General features: G+C 46.8%; 1 protein-coding gene across 12 annotated transcripts in view; it reads left to right on the forward strand.

Moving 5' to 3' along the window:
• The window catches only part of CELF4 (CUGBP Elav-like family member 4), a 797,917-nt gene that overhangs the window by 148,125 nt on the left and 631,625 nt on the right, over positions 1 to 18,167 (forward strand). The gene's annotated exons all lie outside the window — the stretch shown is intronic.

Genomic DNA, 18,167 nt, shown 5'->3' on the forward strand with positions numbered 1-18,167 from the left:
ACCTTTGTACTCACTTGGCACCATTCCAAGTTTATAGAACATTTCCTGCAGGTCTTGTCTCCCAGCCGTCCTTCAGCTTCTTTTTCCTTCCTCTTAATCCCTTGGCCTCCTAGCCAGATACCAAAGATCCGCATAGTATCCCATAACAGTCACTAGTTGTTATCAGTTGTTCTGAAACTCCCAGACATCAAACACAAACAGCTTTCTTATTTGACGCTTCACGAGTAATTAAAACATTCTTCCCCAGCCATTCACAGACACATCTATAGCAGTGTTAAGTTAATCTTGAAGAAGACAGGAAAAAAGGCTGTAACTGTTAGAAATAGAAGTCCGGAATAACAAAAGCAAACAGGTTCATAAATTTAAGGAGTGTTTTCTGAAGACGTGATAAATTGACTAGAATGAGGGGGAGACTGGGACACACTGCATCTGTGGTTCAAGAATTAAATTGCCAGTGCAGGGCCCAGAGGCAGATAGGATTCAAACAGAATTGTTCTTTATGGACACGAATTGATAAAACATTCCTCACATTCCCTTTTCAGAGTTGCTGCTTTATAGCAGTCAAGTTCCAGCTTATCGGGACTTGTTGAACTGGCTGAGGCTGCGCAGTCTATTGTTGAGAGGGGGGGTAGTTGTTCCTCTGCTTCATGTTCAGGTGGGGGAAGCTTATCGGCATAAGCGAAACTTGATGGGATGAGTCCTGTGACTGGGGTGTTGCGATAGATGGTTACAGGCTCTTCAGGAGGGACAGGCAGGGTAGGCGAGGTGGTGGGGTGGCGATGTATGTGAAGCAGGGGCTGGACTGTGTGGAACTTCAGGTCGGCGATGGCAAAGTTGAGAGCCTCTGGGTAAGGATCAAGGGACGAACGAATAAAGGGGATGTCGCTGTGGGAGTCTATTACAGATCGCCTGGCCAGGACGATAGCGCCGATAAATTATTCTTTACAGAACTAAGAGAGGCCTCGAGATTAACTCCCCTTGTCCTTATGGGGGACTTCAACCTGCCAGACGTTAACTGGGAGTGCCACACGGCTGACACGAGCAAGTCCAGGAGGTTCATGAAGCACCTAGATGATAACTTCTTGGTGCAGGAGCTAACGGAGCCAACTAGGAAAGGTGCCCTCCTAGACCTGTTGCTAGAAAACAGAGAGGGTCTGGTGGGAGATGTGGTGATTGGTGGCCGCCTCGGTCATAGCGACCATGAAGTGGTTGAGTTCAAAATTTACGGTGACAGAAGGAAAAGTGCCACCAAAACCTCATCCCTAGATATGGGGAAAGCGGACTTCAGGCTGCTCAGGGAACTAGTCAGCAAGGTCCCCTGGGAAGCTGCTCTTGAAGGCCTCGATGTCCACCAGTGCTGGTCATTCTTTAAGCGATGCCTCCTAGAAGCACAAGATCAGGCAATTCCTAAATATCGCAAGTCAGGCAGGCGTGGCAGGAGGCCGGCGTGGCTGACCAGGAACATTCTGATGGAGATTAGGCGGAAACAGAGAGTGTTTCGCTACTGGAAGGAGGGCCAGGTGTCATGGAAAGAATACAGGGATGCTGTTCGTGTTTGTAGGGAGAAAATTCGTGTGGCTAAAGCACACCTAGAGTTGAAGCTGGCTGTGTTTGTGAGAGAAAATAAAAAGGGTTTTTTTAGATATGTGAATGGAAAAAGGAGAACTAAAGAATACATAGGGCCGCTCCTTGATAGGGAAGGTCTCCTCACAGACAATGACATAGGCAAAGCAGAGACGCTTAACGCCTTCTTTGCCTCTGTCTTCAATGCCGATGATGGGCTTCGGGACCCAGGGTGCCCTGAGCTGGAGGACCGGGACGGTGGGGATGACAAACTCCCAACCGACCCTGAACGTGTGCGGGATTTGCTACTCCGCCTGGATCCCTACAAGTCCATGGGTCCGGATGGGATTCATCCCCGGGTGCTGAAAGAGCTGGCAGACGTCATCGCGGAACCTCTCTCAATTATTTTTCAACGATCCTGGGAGTCTGGAGAGGTCCCGGTAGACTGGAAGCTGGCAAATGTTGTGCCGATTTTCAAGAAGGGTCAGAAAGAATACCCTAGCAATTACAGGCCTGTCAGTCTCACGTCAGTGCCTGGTAAAATCATGGAGAAGATGGTTCTCGAACTTATTGAGGCGCACCTGGGGGACAAAGCAGTCATTGGTCCCAGCCAGCATGGGTTTGTGAAGGGTAGGTCCTGCCTAACTAACCTGATTTCCTTTTATGATAAGATCACCCGTATGGTGGACCAAGGGAAACCAGCTGATGTGATCTTTTTGGACTTCAGCAAGGCTTTTGACACGGTTTCCCATAGGATCCTACTGGACAAAATGTCCAGCATACAGCTAAATAAAAACATCATACGATGGGTGAGCAATTGGCTAACGGGCAGGGCCCAAAGGGTTATGGTAAATGGGGCTGCGTCAGGCTGGCGGGTGGTCACCAGTGGGGTCCCTCAAGGCTCCATTTTAGGGCCGGTACTTTTCAATATTTTTATAAATGATCTGGATGTAGGAATAGAAGGTATTTTGAGCAAGTTTGCTGATGACACCAAACTTGGAGGAGTTGTGGACTCTGTTGAGGGTGGAAAGGCCTTGCAGAGGGATCTGGATAGGTTGGAGAGCTGGGCGATCACCAACCACATGAAGTTCAATAAGAGCAAGTGCCGGGTCCTGCACCTGGGACGGGGAAACCCTGGCTGCACGTACAGACTGGGCAATGAGACGCTGGAGAGCAGCCTAGAAGAGAGGGATCTGGGGGTCGTGGTAGACAGCAAGTTGAATATGAGCCAGCAGTGTGCCCTGGCAGCCAGGAGGGCCAACCGTGTCCTGGGGTGCATCAAGCACGGCATCGCTAGTAGGTCAAGGGAGGTGATTGTCCCTCTCTATTCTGCGCTGGTGCGTCCTCACCTTGAGTACTGTGTGCAGTTCTGGGCACCACAGTATAAAAAGGACATGAAACTGTTGGAGAGTGTCCAGAGGAGGGCTACGAAGATGGTGAAAGGCCTGGAGGGGAAGACGTACGAGGAACGGCTGAGGGCACTGGGCCTGTTCAGCCTGGAGAAGAGGAGGCTGAGGGGAGACCTCATCGCAGTCTACAACTTCCTTGTAAGGGGGTGTCGAGAGGCAGGAGACCTTTTCTCCATTAACACCAGTGACAGGACCCGCGGGAACGGGGTTAAGCTGAGGAAGAGGGTCTGGGTGTGCTCTGGAAAATAATTTTCCACAGGCAATTGCCAACTCTGCGGAAGGGCTTCCTGAACGGAGCCTGCAAAGATGCTTCCGATTCTACTCCCAGTGTTCTCTTTAATGGAAATACCTAACTTGCTGCAGGAAACCTTCAAGTCCTCATGAAAAATTCATGTAGGGAGAGCCCATGGTCTCGTGTAGTGCTGCAGGAAGAAGACTGGTACTGAAGCTAGGTGACACGAGAAGTCCCGTGGCTCCACCAAGTGGTGCCCTGGAAATGGCAAGGAGTCTGACTCAGCAGTGCTCAAGAGCGTGGTGGGTTGTAAGCAAAGTATTTCAGACGAGCCTAGCTAGGCCTTGCCATTTAACTGCCTTCTATTTCTTTCAGCCTTGCTTTGTCTCGGAGACCCAACGATAAGGAGAGCTCTGACAGCAGGTGTGAATAGCTGCTTCTCCTTTTGGAAAGAAGACAAATGTAGGGCCTCATTTCTAACTGCAGACAATCCCTTTGCTTGGCAAGATGGTTGTCTTCTCTTTATCTTGGACAAAATCTGCTGTGGATGGGCATTCAGATGAAAAATTTACTTGTGATGGAGGAGAATGGGCAAAAGACCTTTCCATTGGAGAATTGGAGGCAGTGGTTGAATTTAGTTGTCCTTTTCCCTCTAGAGACTGACTGTACTTTGCTCTTTCTTAGAGATGGAGTCTTGAAAGCAGAGTAATGATGCTGCAAGGTACAATGGGTAATGGTATGCAAATGGCAGTAAGGCAATAAAATTGCTGGAGTAGCAATCTGAGCAGTATGACCCTTAAATTAAGGAATATGCCTTTAAAACTTAACCTAAATTGTCCCCCTGTACTCGGCTCTGGTGAGGCCGCACCTCGAGTACTGTGTTCAGTTTTGGGCCCCTCGCTACAAGAAGGACATCGAGGTGCTTGAGCGGGTCCAAAGAAGGGCGACGAAACTGGTGAGGGGCCTGGAGAGCAAGTCCTATGAGGAGCGGCTGAAGGAGCTGGGCTTGTTCAGCCTAGAGAAGAGGAGGCTCAGGGGTGACCTTATTGCTCTGTATAAGTACATTAAAGGAGGCTGTAGCGAGGTGGGGGTTGGCCTGTTCTCCCATGTGCCTGGTGACAGGACGAGGGGGAATGGGCTAAAGTTACGCCAGGGGAGTTTTAGGTTAGATGTTAGGAAGAATTTCTTTACTGAAAGGGTTGTTAGGCACTGGAACGGGCTGCCCAGGGAGGTGGTAGAGTCACCATCCATGGAAGTCTTCAAAAGACGTTTAGATGTAGAGCTTAGGGATATGGTTTAGTGGGGACTGTTAGTGTTAGGTCAGAGGTTGGACTCGATGATCTTGAGGTCTCTTCCAACCTAGAAATTCTGTGATTCTGTGATTCTAAAGAAAATAAATCTAATTGACAGATGAGGAACTGAGTGAGATTTGAAAGTAAGTTTATAGTAAGTAAAATACTTGCCTTCCATTTCCATTTACAGGCAGCTGTTGGGGGCTGAGCAGGGCTTGCTTAGCAAAACCACAGTTGGGGTGGGCACAAGACCTGTTCCTCCAGAAGCAGGAGAAAGGTTTTGTTTGTGTTGATCTGGCACATGAGAAATTAAGAATATCCCTGAGGTCTGGTGATTGACACCATCAAATGCACTTGCTGTTCCTTAGCTCTTGTCTGTCTCAGGCCTGTTCAACAGCAGAGTCAAAGGTCAGAGAGAAATTTATCTGCTGTAAATGAAACTAAATGGATTGCAGGGTGCTATTTGTGACAAGAGTAAGTATTGGAAGACTTCAGCATGCAAAGAGCTGCAATTTAGACCTTGCCAGTGGACTGGGTCATTCATCTTTTCTGTGTAAAATGAAATGAACCTAATCCTTCCAACAAAATAAGGATAATGTGCAAGGGTGTTTTAGCAATTTAACCCTAGGGCAGCTACTGTCTAAAGAGCTAAGTATTGATGCAACTCTCCTGACTCCTACCAAAAGGAAGAATAATGCTCATATGGGAAAACCACAAAGTTGATTATCATTGCAGATGCCTATTTTAACTGAGCCCCTGGTAATGTGCTCTTTGTTTTCCAAAGAGATGCTTGAATGGCAATAATGGCTGAGGGATGCTGTGGATCAGTGCTGGGTGACATGAAATCAGGGTGCTGCTCTCCCCAGTGGGTGACTTTGAGTTGAGGCATCTTGTTTGTGGCAGCATAACAGAACCTGGTACAGAGACTCCTCAATTTTTGGCCTTGGTCTAAAGGTCATACAACCAAGTGGTTGTATCCCACTTGACTCAGTCCTGCTGAGTCCCAAGTATTTATTATTCACTGTTTCCATCTTCAGTATTTTGAGTCCTTTGAAAAATGACAAAGATAGAGAAAAAGCCTTGTGTTCAGGCTATCCAAATGTGGCCCCAAGTATGCATATGCCTCTTAACTTGAAGGAAGTACTGATTCTGTGTGGGGTTTCTAGGTATTAGAAGGTATAAATAAGCTCCTCTGGCAATGAAGTGAAATAAATGGGTGTGCTTGTAGGGCAGCTAGCTTTCTATTGCAAAAGGTATAATGATCCCAGCTTCTCTGGCAGCTGAGCCAAAATGTGTGTGTGTATAAATGAATCTGTATCTCAGTGCTTAGATTCTTGAGTGATGGATGCTCCAGGAGAAGGCAAACTAGCCAGAAAGGTATGAATAACTGTGCCTATCAATAGGCAGTGACTGCTGCTGACATATTGCCTCTCAGTGGGCAAACTGTGAGGGCTTTAAGTAAAAACAATTATTGAATGTATAATGTCTAAGTCTATTAGATGTATACTATTATTGACTGACATTAGATTAAAAAGCGTGTCCCTATTATTCTCTCCTGTCAATAACTTGCCAGGAAAGGTCAGTCAAGAAGTTTATTATTACTAAATTGTAGACTCATGTTTGTAGCTGCAATAGGAATAAAGCCACAGAGGACCAGAGTCAAGCTTGGGGCAGGCCCAGCACCTAGTTCTGTTCTCGCTCCTCACTTTGTAGCAAGGTCAGCCGCTCCCAGTCCAGATTTGCTGTTGCTTCTCTGTATTCTTTGCTGGAGGCAGGAGGATTTGTCTTGTTGCAGCTTTTCCTCAGATGTCTCGAGGTACCTCTGCACTGTGTAAGAAAGCTGGATGTAAGCCTGCGCTTGAGTCCCAACCTGCTGGCTGTTGATACAAGGCATATGCAAGCCCCTGGTGTGCTTGATCTAAGGGATGAAGGGAAGGGGGAGGGAATGAAGGCTTTGTGCTCAAAGTGCATATTTTTACCTGTGCTGTTGAGGGACTGGTCTGCTGTTTATGGCCTCTCTGTTATTTAATGTTTCCTGCAGCCATGTTAGTTGTTCAACACCAAACAGTGGAAAAGAAGCTGCCAAGTCCTTCCTTGAGCCTGCCATCTGCTGCTGTTAACAGATGGGAGCTGTAAGCAGCCTGTCCTTAAGCAAATCTGTTTGTGGACACCAGGAGTCAAGGCCCTAAGAAACAAAATGGAAGGATGGAGAGTGGGCAGGGAAGGACCTGGAAGGACCCTTTTTGCTGATGACCCCTTTATGGCGTAAAGGCAATGCCATAGCTTCAGTGACAGAGGGACTCGTATTTTCAATAGGAGTTACTCTGAAATACTTAAACTTAAGTGCAGGAACTCCTTTAACAACATCAGGATAGAATGCCTCTGAAGTGACTTAAGTTTTTTGGAAGTCTTTGCTTGATTCATGTCATTGGCATAAATTCCTAACATTGGAGAAGGAATAAGTGAAGCCCACCTCTCTCTCCAGTGCTTTCTTTGAATGCTTCCTCAGCTGCTCCAAATGTAACACTAAAATTTGAACACAAATCAAGCTCGGAGTTGAAAATGGGAATTATTCTTTGTTGTTCTTTGTTCATGGTTGAGTCAGATGCACCAGTAGCTTACTGACATCAACAAAAACACTGATATGGGGCTTTATTTTAAGTCTCTTGATCCACCTGCCTTCTGTGGACAAAGACTCATCCCAGTCTCTTGGTAGAGAGTAAGGCTCCTTAAAAATTTGAAATCTGGGTTTTTGTTTTCAGGAATTTCATTGCTTTGTCCTTTCACCTTCTTCCCCTATTCCAAAGTCCCCAAAATCCTGAAATCATCTGAATTAGCAGATGCTTTTTGACCCTTGCATGTCTAAGGGAATTTGGTCACAAATGGCTTGTGCACACAATTGGTGGAAAAAAGGCTGAGGTTTAAACAGAATCACACAATCTATTTTTGAGAGATCAGCTGGGGTGGCTGGCTGGGGGAGCAGACACCACTGTTCCTGATGGTTAGGAAGCATTCCTGATGCTCAGCCTAAATGTTCTGTTGTTAAATTTCATGTCCTAACTGCTAGTAGTTATTCTTCAATATCACCCTGAACAATTTTTCTCTATACTTTGTTTACACCTTCCAGGCTTGTAGCTGGTTATTGTCTATCCCCGGAGTCATCAGTTAGCTAAGCTATGCATATTTAGTTCTCTTAATCTTCCCTCATAAGTCAGTCCTCCCATCCCCTTAATTAAAAAATTAAGAATTTTTAATATTAATCTGATTTCCTTTTTTTTTTTTTTTTTTTTTTTTTTTACTTCCATGTCTTTCTGAACACTTCCAGGTGATTGTTGCTGATAGGATTGCTTTAGATGTGTGAATTTTCTATTCACACCAAAGGAAAGAGTTCACTTTCATCTGGAAGTGATGTACATGAGGCAGAGGAGGAAAATGTTGTCTACTATCATCTGAAAAATGTCTTTTGACACTACTGCCTTTCAGATTCATGCCTCCTGTTGAACACCCATGTCTGTGTGGCTGTCCTCTACATCTATTTTAACAGCTGGATCACACAAGGTAGGCTCAGGTTTAGTGCTGGTTGGAGATGGGAGCTGAAGCAACCTCCTTTTTAACAGCTTTAGGGCATTTTGTTTCCACAGAATCACAGAATTGTCTAAGTTGGAAGAGACCTCAAGATCGTCGACTCCAACCTCTGACCTAACACTAACAGTCCCCACTAAACCATATCACTAAGCACTACATCTAAACGTCTTTTAAAGACCTCCAGGGATGGTGACTCCACCACTTCCCTGGGCAGCCCATTCTGATGCCTGACAACCCTTTCAGTAAAGAAGTTCTTCCTAATATCCAACCTAAACTTCCCCTGGCGCAACTTTAGCCTGTTCCCCCTCTATTCCTGTCACCAGGCACATGGGAGAATAGACCAACCCCCACCTCGCTACAGCCTCCTTTAAGGTAGCTGTAGAGAGCAATAAGGTCGCCCCTGAGCCTCCTTTTCTCCAGGCTGAACAAGCCCAGCTCCCTCAGCCGCTCCTCGTAGGACTTGTTCTTCAGACCCCTCACCAGCTTTGTTGCCCTTCTCTGGACTCTCTCGAGCACTTCGATGTCCTTCTTGTAGTGAGGGGTCCAAAACTGAACACAGTACTCGAGGTGCGGCCTCACCAGAGCTGAGTACAGGGGGACAATCACTTCCCTAGCCCTGCTAGCCACACTGCTTCTTATACAAGCCTGGATGCTGTTGGCCTTCTTGGCCACCTGAGCACACTGCTGGCTCATATTCAGCTGACTATCCACCAATACTCCCAGGTCCTTCTCCGCCAGGAAGCTTTTCAACCACTCATCTCCCAGCCTGTAGCTCTGCTTGGGGTTGTTGCGCCCCAGGTGCAGGACCCAGCACTTGGCCTTGTTGAACTTAAATTTCCTTCACTTGAAAAAACTGAAATGTGGTGCAATGAACCACACGGACACAAGGGTTCTCTTAGGATCAGTAGCTGCTACTACTTTATTGATGACATAACTTCAAATCTCTCTTATAGAGGGCATGACCTTATCTCTCATATTGAGGACGTAACTTCATCCATACATCTCTTATTGAGGACAGCTTCCCTTCTTATACCGTTCTCCCCACAACAGTAGTTTTTCACTAACTATTCATTGGTCAACAACTTTGCCTGGCAACAGCAAACACCCAGCAACTTCCATGCCTTAAGGTTTGGAGAACAAGCAACCTGAGACAACAAGGCATCTCCCGAATCACCCTTCTTTGTTCCCTCTAAACTTTTTACATTCCTGATGGCCTCCTTGTTAAGAGTTCGATGTTATCACCAGCTGTGGGGCTTGTCAACCCCCATGGCCACACTCCCAAATCTACCTCTTCTTTATTAACATAAAAAAGTGTGATTAACACAAACTAAAACACAGAGAAAAACTACCAGGCATACTAATTCTATCTTTAACGAACTTTGTAACCACACCCCTGGGAGAGGCAGGCACTGAGTGCTGCCCAGCCGGGGGGGCTCTGGCTGTCCCTCCAATTCCTGGAGTCCTTGTCTGTGGGTCCTGCATATGCCAGTGGGACACTCCCATATGTTGTTTTTTGTTTGAGCTGGAGTCCAAACCACGGAGGAGAGTGCTGTGATCATGTTCAGGCAGATGATGAGACAGCCGGACAGACCCATCGTGCTGACACCCATCTAGGACTGGCTCCTGTTAAAACACAAGCACAACCTCGGCCCCAAGTTATTAGAGTGTAGGGCCTTTCCCAATGATTGGTGCTTTAATTTTTTTCCCATGACTTGTGCCCTTTCTTTAACTGAGTTTCTCCCAGATTTGTCTGCCAGATCTGTCTGTCTCTCTGTCGCCTTTTCTCCTGCATGGACAGATGCAAAAATACAAACAGAAAAGGTATCAATTGAAACATAAAAATAGCAAAGTTTTCTGATTTCGGGCAAATGTGTAACATTGAAAAAACAACCCTTTAAGTCTATTACTATTAATGTCCATGACTGGGGGAGCATAGTTGGAGATGGCAATCCCGGTTGAAGTGCTCACATATATTCCCATATCTTCCATGACTTCATTAATTTTTCTAAGATAATAGTCTCCATTTTCCATTCCTTTTCTTGATTACAAACACCGGAGAGTTCCAGGGCTAGTCGTGGGAACAATATGTCTCGCTTTAAGTTGTTAAGCAACTCGGCCTTTGGGCCTTAAGTATCCTATTCTTCCCGGATCGAAGGGAAACATATCTGGCTCCTTTTCAAGGCCAATAGGGCCTGGATCAAAAGGAACATTCAGGTCACCAGGGGGCATACCAGATAAGGCCTGAGTTGGCTGTAGCAGCAGAGGGGCCGATGGCGTAGCAGGTGTATCAGTGGATGAGCCCGCAGCACCCTCACTGTCTGGCAAACCACATGTTTCTGATTGTGACCCCACATAGCTCTTTAAGGCCTCAGAGACTGCTCACCAGGTGCTGAGCAATCCCACTGCAACCTTGTCGTTTTTAGTTGCAGAGTCCCACACCTTGACCTCAGTTTGGTCCCATGTTTCAGGATCATAAACTGTCTGATTCGTAATAAAGGGATTAAGCTGTAAGGTTACCAGGACATTTTTTGTTTTGAAGGACATATGATTCCCCATAGCGCACAACTGCTTACCAGAGAGGGGCAGTTGTGTGTGCGGGTTTGCTTCCCTCAGCTTGAGCTTCCTTCCAGCTCGGGTGCGCTTCTTTCCAGCAACTTTCAGTATGAGCTTCTTTGAGCGGTTTGCTGAGTTTGGCTGAACCTATCTTCATGAGGCGATAAGTGTTCCTGTTCCTGTCCTGGTCCCTGTTCTGTTAGCTTGTCCCTGCTCTTCAGGTTGTCCCTGTTCTTCCTGTGTGGTGGTTTTACCATGCTGGGCAGCTAAATACCACAACCGCTCTCTCACTCCCCCTCCTTAGCTGAGGAGGGGAAGAAGTAAAGCAAAGATCAACTCACGGGTTGAGATAAGGATAATTTAATTAAAGGGAGATAATAATAATAATTAAAGAAAGATTATTATGAACTAAACAATTTAACTAAAGGGAAATAAAAAGGGAAAGGGGAAAAGGGAGGGGGAAAGGGAAAAAAAAAGGAGGAATACAAACAAATAAAACAAATGAAGGCTGTGTGGGAGTGCAGAGGAAAGAAATTACTCTCTACTTCCCACAAATGAGCGATGATTGACCACGTCCTTGAAGCAGGGCCTCAACGCATGTAGCCGGTGTTCGGGAGGAGGACCAATGTTTTCCCAACGAGAGCCCACCCCTCCCCTCTTCTTCCTGTTTCCGCCTTTTATTGCTGAGTGTGACATCACATGGTATGGAATATCCCTTTGGTTGGTTTAGGTCAGCTGCCCTAGTGATGTTTCTCTCCTCACTTTTTGCCCACCCCCTAGGAGGGTTAGAGAGAGTCCTGATGCTGTGCCACTGCTGCTCAGCAGTAGACACAACACTGGTGTGATAACGCTGCTGTTCCAGCTACAAGTGCAGAGCACAGCACTGTATGGGCTGCTGCCGGGAAAGTTAACATTCCAGCCAGACTCAGTACATCCTGTCCCTGTTCCTTTAATTCATGTCCCTGTTCAGGTGCCATTTGTGGCATAATGGACCACACGGACACCAGGGTTCTTTTAGGATCAGTAACTGCTACAACTTTATTGGTTAAGGGAGTCAGAGAGGGAAATTGACTGGTGGAGGTGTACTCTACCCTCTCTGAGACAGACTCAGGAGCCTGCCACAGCACAAGTGTCTCCTGCTACACAGAAGACAAAAGTTCCCTCATCCCGCCAGGCAGTAGGAGGAGACCTAGGCCACAGGGGGAATGGAGGCAGGTTCCTGTTTGGGGTGGTAGGTGAGTCCTGTCCCTGCCCACTTCACCTTCCCATCTATCCTTATATAACAGGTATGAGGCTCACACACAGTCAGAACAACGAAGTAGACGAAAGCCCGTCTCAGTTGGAGAGGGTGCCTAAGGCAAGGCAACCTACCCCCCACATTGCTACATCTTCTTTCAAGAAAGAAAGAAGGGTTATTGTCATGAGGGTCTCCCTTCTGAAAGGGACAGAGGGCCCAATATGCCGACTGGACCCAACCCACAGGGAAGTCTATTGCCTCCCGGGGGCTTGGGTGAGAGACTTCGCTAAGAAAGTCAAGTGCCTGGTACAGCCCACCCACTACTACCCGCTACTGGTCTTTCAGGCTGGTAATAACGAGGTAGCTAGGAGAAGTTTGAGAGCGATCAAAAGGGACTTTAGGGCTTTGGGGTGACTACTTAAAGGATCAGGGGCACAGGTTGTGTTTGCCTCTGTCCTTCCGATAGGGGGGATCGATGCTGACAAGCAAACTCATCACATTAATACATAGTTTCGGGGCTGGTGCAACCAGCAGAATTTTGGTTTTTTTGATCATGGGAAGGTCTACACGACACCGGGCCTGCTGGCACCAGATGGGACGTGCCTCTCAGAGAGGGATAAGGATTTTTGCTCAGGAGCTGGCAGGGCTGATAGATAGGGCTTTAAAGTAGAGTCGAAGGGGGAAGGGGCTAAAACCAGGCATGCTGGTGATGAGCTAAGGGATTGTGCCCTAGAATCAGAGGGACTATGTGCCAGTGAGGTCCTTCAGTTGGCTCCACAAGGTGCTGCGTGCAGGGATGCGCATTTGAAGTGCTGCTACACAAACGCACGCAGTATGAGGAATGAAATGGATGAGCCATTCTTGGCCCAGTCCCACAGCTATGACATCATCTGCATAAGCGAAACCTAGTGGGATGAGTCCTGTGGCTGGTGTGTTGCAAAAGATGGTTACAGGCTCTTCAAGTGGGACAGGCAGGGTAGGCAAGGTGGCAATGTATGTGAAGCATGGGCTGGACTGTGTGGAACTTCAAGTTGGGGATGGCAAAGTTGAGAGCCTCTGGGTAAGGATTAAGGGATGAAAAAATAAAGGGGATGTCGTTGTGGGAGTCTATTACAGACCACCCGGCCAGTATGACAATGCCGATGAATTATTCTTTGCAGAACTACGAGATGCGGCAAAACCAGTTGTTTGGTTGCTTTAGTGGCAAAACCAGTTGCTCTCTGGATACCCAGTACCCTGAGCTGGTGGAAGGGGATGGGGAGCAGAATGTGGCCCTCACTATCCATGAAGAAATGGTTGGCGACCTGCTACGGCACTTGGATGTGCACAAGTCGATGGGGCCAGATGGGATCCACCCGAGGATACTGAGAGAACTGGTGGAGGAGCTGGCCAAGCTGCTTTCCATCATTTATCGACAGTCCTGGCTATCAGGGGAGGTCCCAGTCAACTGGTGGCTAGCAAACATGACACCCATCTACAAGAAGGGCCGGAGGGTAGACCTGGGGAACTATAGGCCTGTCAGTTTGACCTTAGTGCCAGGGAAGCTCATGGAGCAGATTATTTTGAGTGTCATCACGCGGCACTTACAGGGCAGCCAGGTGATCAGGCCCAGTCAGCATGGTTTTATGAAAGGCATGTCCTGCTTGATGAACCTGATCTCCTTCTATTCTGGGTCTGTTCATCCTGGAGAAGAGGAGGCTCAGGGGTGACCTTATTGCTCTCTATAGGTACATTAAAGGAGGCTGTAGCAAGGTGGTGGTTGGTCTATTCTCCCATGTGCCTGGTGACAGGACGAGGGGGAATGGGCTAAAGTTGCGCCAGGGATGTTTTAGGTTGGATATTGTTAGAAATGGCTCAGTCTTCAAAATAGGATTAAATAAAAAATAGGATTTATTAAAAGAATAGGGGTAAGCAAACAGCGCTGGGTGCACCGGGAGTCTCCGCTCCACCAGGACGCACACCAGTTACATCAAGTAGCTGATTTTTATGCTCCTAGACTAATACATATTCATTACTACTTCTAAAAAAATAGGTTATTATAATTAGCTTCCGGGGTCCAGTCCCTCCTACTGGAGCATGCGCATCAGTCTCCGGTGGTCCCTCTGGGGGTCTCTAGGGGTCTTTCATGCTGAAGGCTCGTAGTCTTCCTCTCCAAGTTTTTTTCTCGTCCTTCCCCTTTGTACTCCCTTGGCACCGTATCAAGTTTATACAGCATCCCCTGCAGGTCTTGTCTCCTAGCTGTCCTTCAGCTTCTTTTTTTTCCTTCTTCTTAATCTCTTGGCCACCTGGCCAGATATCAGAGGCTTTCATAGCATCCCATAACAGTCACTAGTTGTTATCAGTTGTTCTGAAACCCCCAGACATCAAAGACTTCATACAAACACAAATAGCTTTCTTATTGACACTTCACGAATAATTAAAACATTCCTCACCAGCCATTCACAGGGACAGTCACACCTATAGCAGTGTTAAGTTAATCTCTGTAACTGTTAGAAATAGGAGTTCGGAATAACAAAAGCAAACAGGTTCATAGATTTGAGGAGTATTTTCTGAAGACTTGATAAATTGACTAGAATGAGGGGGAGACTGGGACACACTGCATCTGTGGTTCAAGAATTAAATTGCCAGTGCAGGACCCAGAGGCAGACAGGACTGTTCTTTATGGACACGAATTGTTAAAACATTCCTCACAGGAAGAACTTCTTTACCGAGAGGGTTGTTAGACATTGGAATGGGCTGCCCAGGGAAGTGGTGGAGTCACCATCCCTGGAGGACTTTAAAAGACGTTTAGATGTAGAGCTTAGTGATATGGTTTAGTGGAGGACTGGTTAGTGTTAGGTCAGAGGTTGGAGTAGGTGATCTTGGAGGTCTCTTCCAACCTAGATGATTCTGTGATTCTGTGATTTTGTGATGCCTCGAGGTCAACTCCCCTTGTCCTTATGGGGGACTTCAACTTGCCAGGCGTCAGCTGGGATCACCACACGGCCAACACGAGCAAGTCCAGGAGGTTCATAAAGCACCTGGATGATAAATTCTTGGTGCAGGTGCTAAAGGAGCCAACTAGGAAAGGTGCCCTCCTACATCTGTTGCTGAAGAGCAGAGGGTCTTGTGGGAGATGTGGAAATTGGCAGCCGTCTCGGTCACAGTGACCATGAAGTGGTTGAGTTTAGAATTTATGGTGACAGAAGGAAAACTGCCACCAAAACTTCAGCCCTGGATATGGGGAAAGCAGACTTCAGGCTGCTCAGGGAACTAGTCAGCAAGGTCCCCTGGGCAACTGCTTTTGAAGGCACTGGCGTACATCAGTGCTGGTCAGTCTTTAAGCACTGCCTCCTAAAAGCACAAGATCAGGCAATTCCTAAATATTGGAAGTCAGGCAGACGGGGCAGAAGGCCGGCCTGGCTGACCAGGGATCTTCTACTGGAGCTTAGATGCAAAAAGAAAGTGTACGGCTGCTGAAAGGAGGGTCAGGCGGCAAAGAAGGAATATAGGGATGCTGTTTGTGTCTGTAGGGAGAAAATTCGTGCAGCCAAAGTCCAACTAGAATTGAAGCTGGCCATGTCTGTGGGAGACAATAAAAAAAGGTTTTTTAGATATGAGAACAGAAAAAGGAGGACCAAAGAAAACATAGGTCTGCTACTTGATGGGGAAGGTCTCCTCACAGACAATGACACAGGCAAAGCAGAGACGTTTAATGCCTTCTTCGCCTCTGTCTTCAATGCTGATGATGGGCTTTGGGACCCAGGGTGCCCTGAGCAGGAGGACTATGACGGTGGGAATGACAAACTCCCAACCGACCCTGAACGTGTGTGGGATTTGCTGCTCCGCCTGGATCCATACAAGTCCATGGGTCCAGATGGGATTCATCCCAGGGTGCTTAAAGAGCTGGCTGACGTCATCGTGGGACCTCTCTCAATTGTTTTTCCATGATCATGGGAATCTGGAGAGGTCCCAGTAGACTGGAAGCTGGCAAATGTTGTGCTAATTTTCAAGAAGGGTAAGAAAGAAGACCCTAGCAATTACAGGCCTGTCAGTCTCACGTCAGTGCCTGGTAAAATTATGGAGAAGATGAAGAAGAAGAAGAAGAAGAAGAACCCCCAACATGGGTTCACGAGGGGTAGGTCCTGCCTAACAAATCTGATTTCCTTTTATGATAAGATCACCCGTCTAGTCGATCAATGGAAACCAGATGATGTGATCTTTTTGGACTTCAGCAGAGCTTTTGACACGGTTTCCCATAGGATTCTACTGGACAAAATGTCCAGCATACAACTTAACAAAAACATCATACGATGGGTGAGCAATTGGCTGACGGGCAGGGCTCAAAGTGTTGTGGTAAATGGGGCTGCATCAGGCTGGTGGATGGTCACTAGTGGGGTCCCTCAAGGCTCCATTTTAGGGCCAGTCCTCTTCAATGTCTTTATAAATGATTTGGATGTAGGACTAGAAGGTGTTTTGAGCAAATCTGCCGACGACACCACCAAACTTGGAGGAGTTGTGAACTCGGCTGAGGGTGGAAAGGCCTTGCAGAGAGACCTGGACAGATTGGAGAGCTGGGCAGTCACCAACCGCATGAAGTTTAACAAGAATAAGTGCCGGGTCCTGCACCTGGGACAGAGCAACCCTGGCTATACGTACAGACTGGGTGACGAGACGCTGGAGAGCAGCCCCGCAGAGAGAGATCTGGGGGTTGTGGTTGACAGCAAGTTGAATATGAGCCAGCAGTGTGCCCTGGCAGCCAGGAGGGTCAACCGTATCTTGGGGTGCATCAAGCACAGCATTGCTAGTCTTTTGAGGGAAGTGATTGTCTCTCTCTACTCTGCGCTGGTGCGGCCTCACCTTGAGTACTGTGTGCAGTTCTGGGCACCACAGTACAAAAAGGACATTAAAGTGTTGGAGAGTGTCCAGAGAAGGGCAACGAAGATGGTGAAGGGCCTAGAGGGGAAGACATATGAGGAGCAACTGAGATCACTGGGCCTGTTCAGCCTGGAGAAGAGGAGGCTGAGGGGGGATCTCATCACAGTCTACAACTTCCTCACGAAGGGGAGTGGAGGGGAAGGCGCCAATCTATCCTCTTTAGTCACCAGTGATAGGACCAGCGGGAATGGTGTCAAGCTGAGGCAGGGGAGGTTTAGGCCTAGACATCAGGAAGAGGTTCTTCACCAAGAGGGTTGTTGCACACTGGAACAGGCTCCCCGGGGAAGTAGTCACTGCACCAAGCCTGTCAGAGTTTAAGAAGCATTTGGACTGTGCACTTAGTCACATGGTCTGAATTTTTGGGTAGACCTGTGCAGTGCCAGGAGTTGGACTTGATGATCCTTATGGGTCCCTTGCAACTCGGGATATTCTATGATTCTCTCCAGGTTTTGATCAGAAGTTGTTTCATGGGCCTCAGAAATGCTTTGTGGTGAATTACTCACTGAAACTTTGAAACTTCCTATGTGAATCTTTTAAACAGATGTTCTCATTAAAAAAGTATTGAAAAACAAGATGGAAACTGTTTTGGTAAAATGCTTATATATACTAGCAGTTAGTCTAGCTTCTCTGCTGTCTGCCTGGACACTGCTAAATGTAGTTAAGCATTGCTCAGTCTGAGCAAGGACTGCTTTGGATTGTCTGTATCCATGTTTTATTTCAAAGTATCATAAATGCATTTTAAGTGAGGTAACATTCTGTAAATGCAGTTACATTCTGGGTTTCCAGATTTGCACTGTTTGTTTAATATTGGTTCTTGGGTTCTATGAGTATGTATTTTGTATGGTCTATATACAGACCCCTGTCAAATTACCTACAGTAGGAAAATGACAGCATCATAACAGTTAATGGAATATAACATGATGAAAAAGAAAATTAGCATTCCACACAGCAGGGCTTTTCAGATGTTAATCTGCCTTGTGATATAATTGTCAGGGAAACTAAATTGTTAGGGAAACTAATATCTGTGAAGATTTTTATTCCTTTTTTTTTTTTTCTAAACAGTTAGCGTTCAGTGGTGATGCGGCAGGGAGATGAAGAAAAAGTTCTAGCCAAGTGAATGTTCTTTACTAGCAAAGATGTTAACTTTTGTCAGAAGGTAGTTAATCACCAAGAGAAACAGATGAAGAAATTGGATAAAACATTTCAAATTCCAGAAGTCTTTATTGATTGTGTCCCCCTCAAGAAAACTCAGCTCAGTCTTTTAAACCCTCAAGTAATTAAACCTTAGGCAGTCCACTGTAGACAGAGCAAATGAGAACTGCTTCAAAACCAGACATGTAGAGCTAGCATAGTTAGAGAATTATTTTTTTTTTTTAACT

This window comes from Anas acuta, chromosome Z (assembly GCF_963932015.1).
Source record: "Anas acuta chromosome Z, bAnaAcu1.1, whole genome shotgun sequence".
NCBI classification, from domain to species: domain Eukaryota; kingdom Metazoa; phylum Chordata; class Aves; order Anseriformes; family Anatidae; genus Anas; species Anas acuta.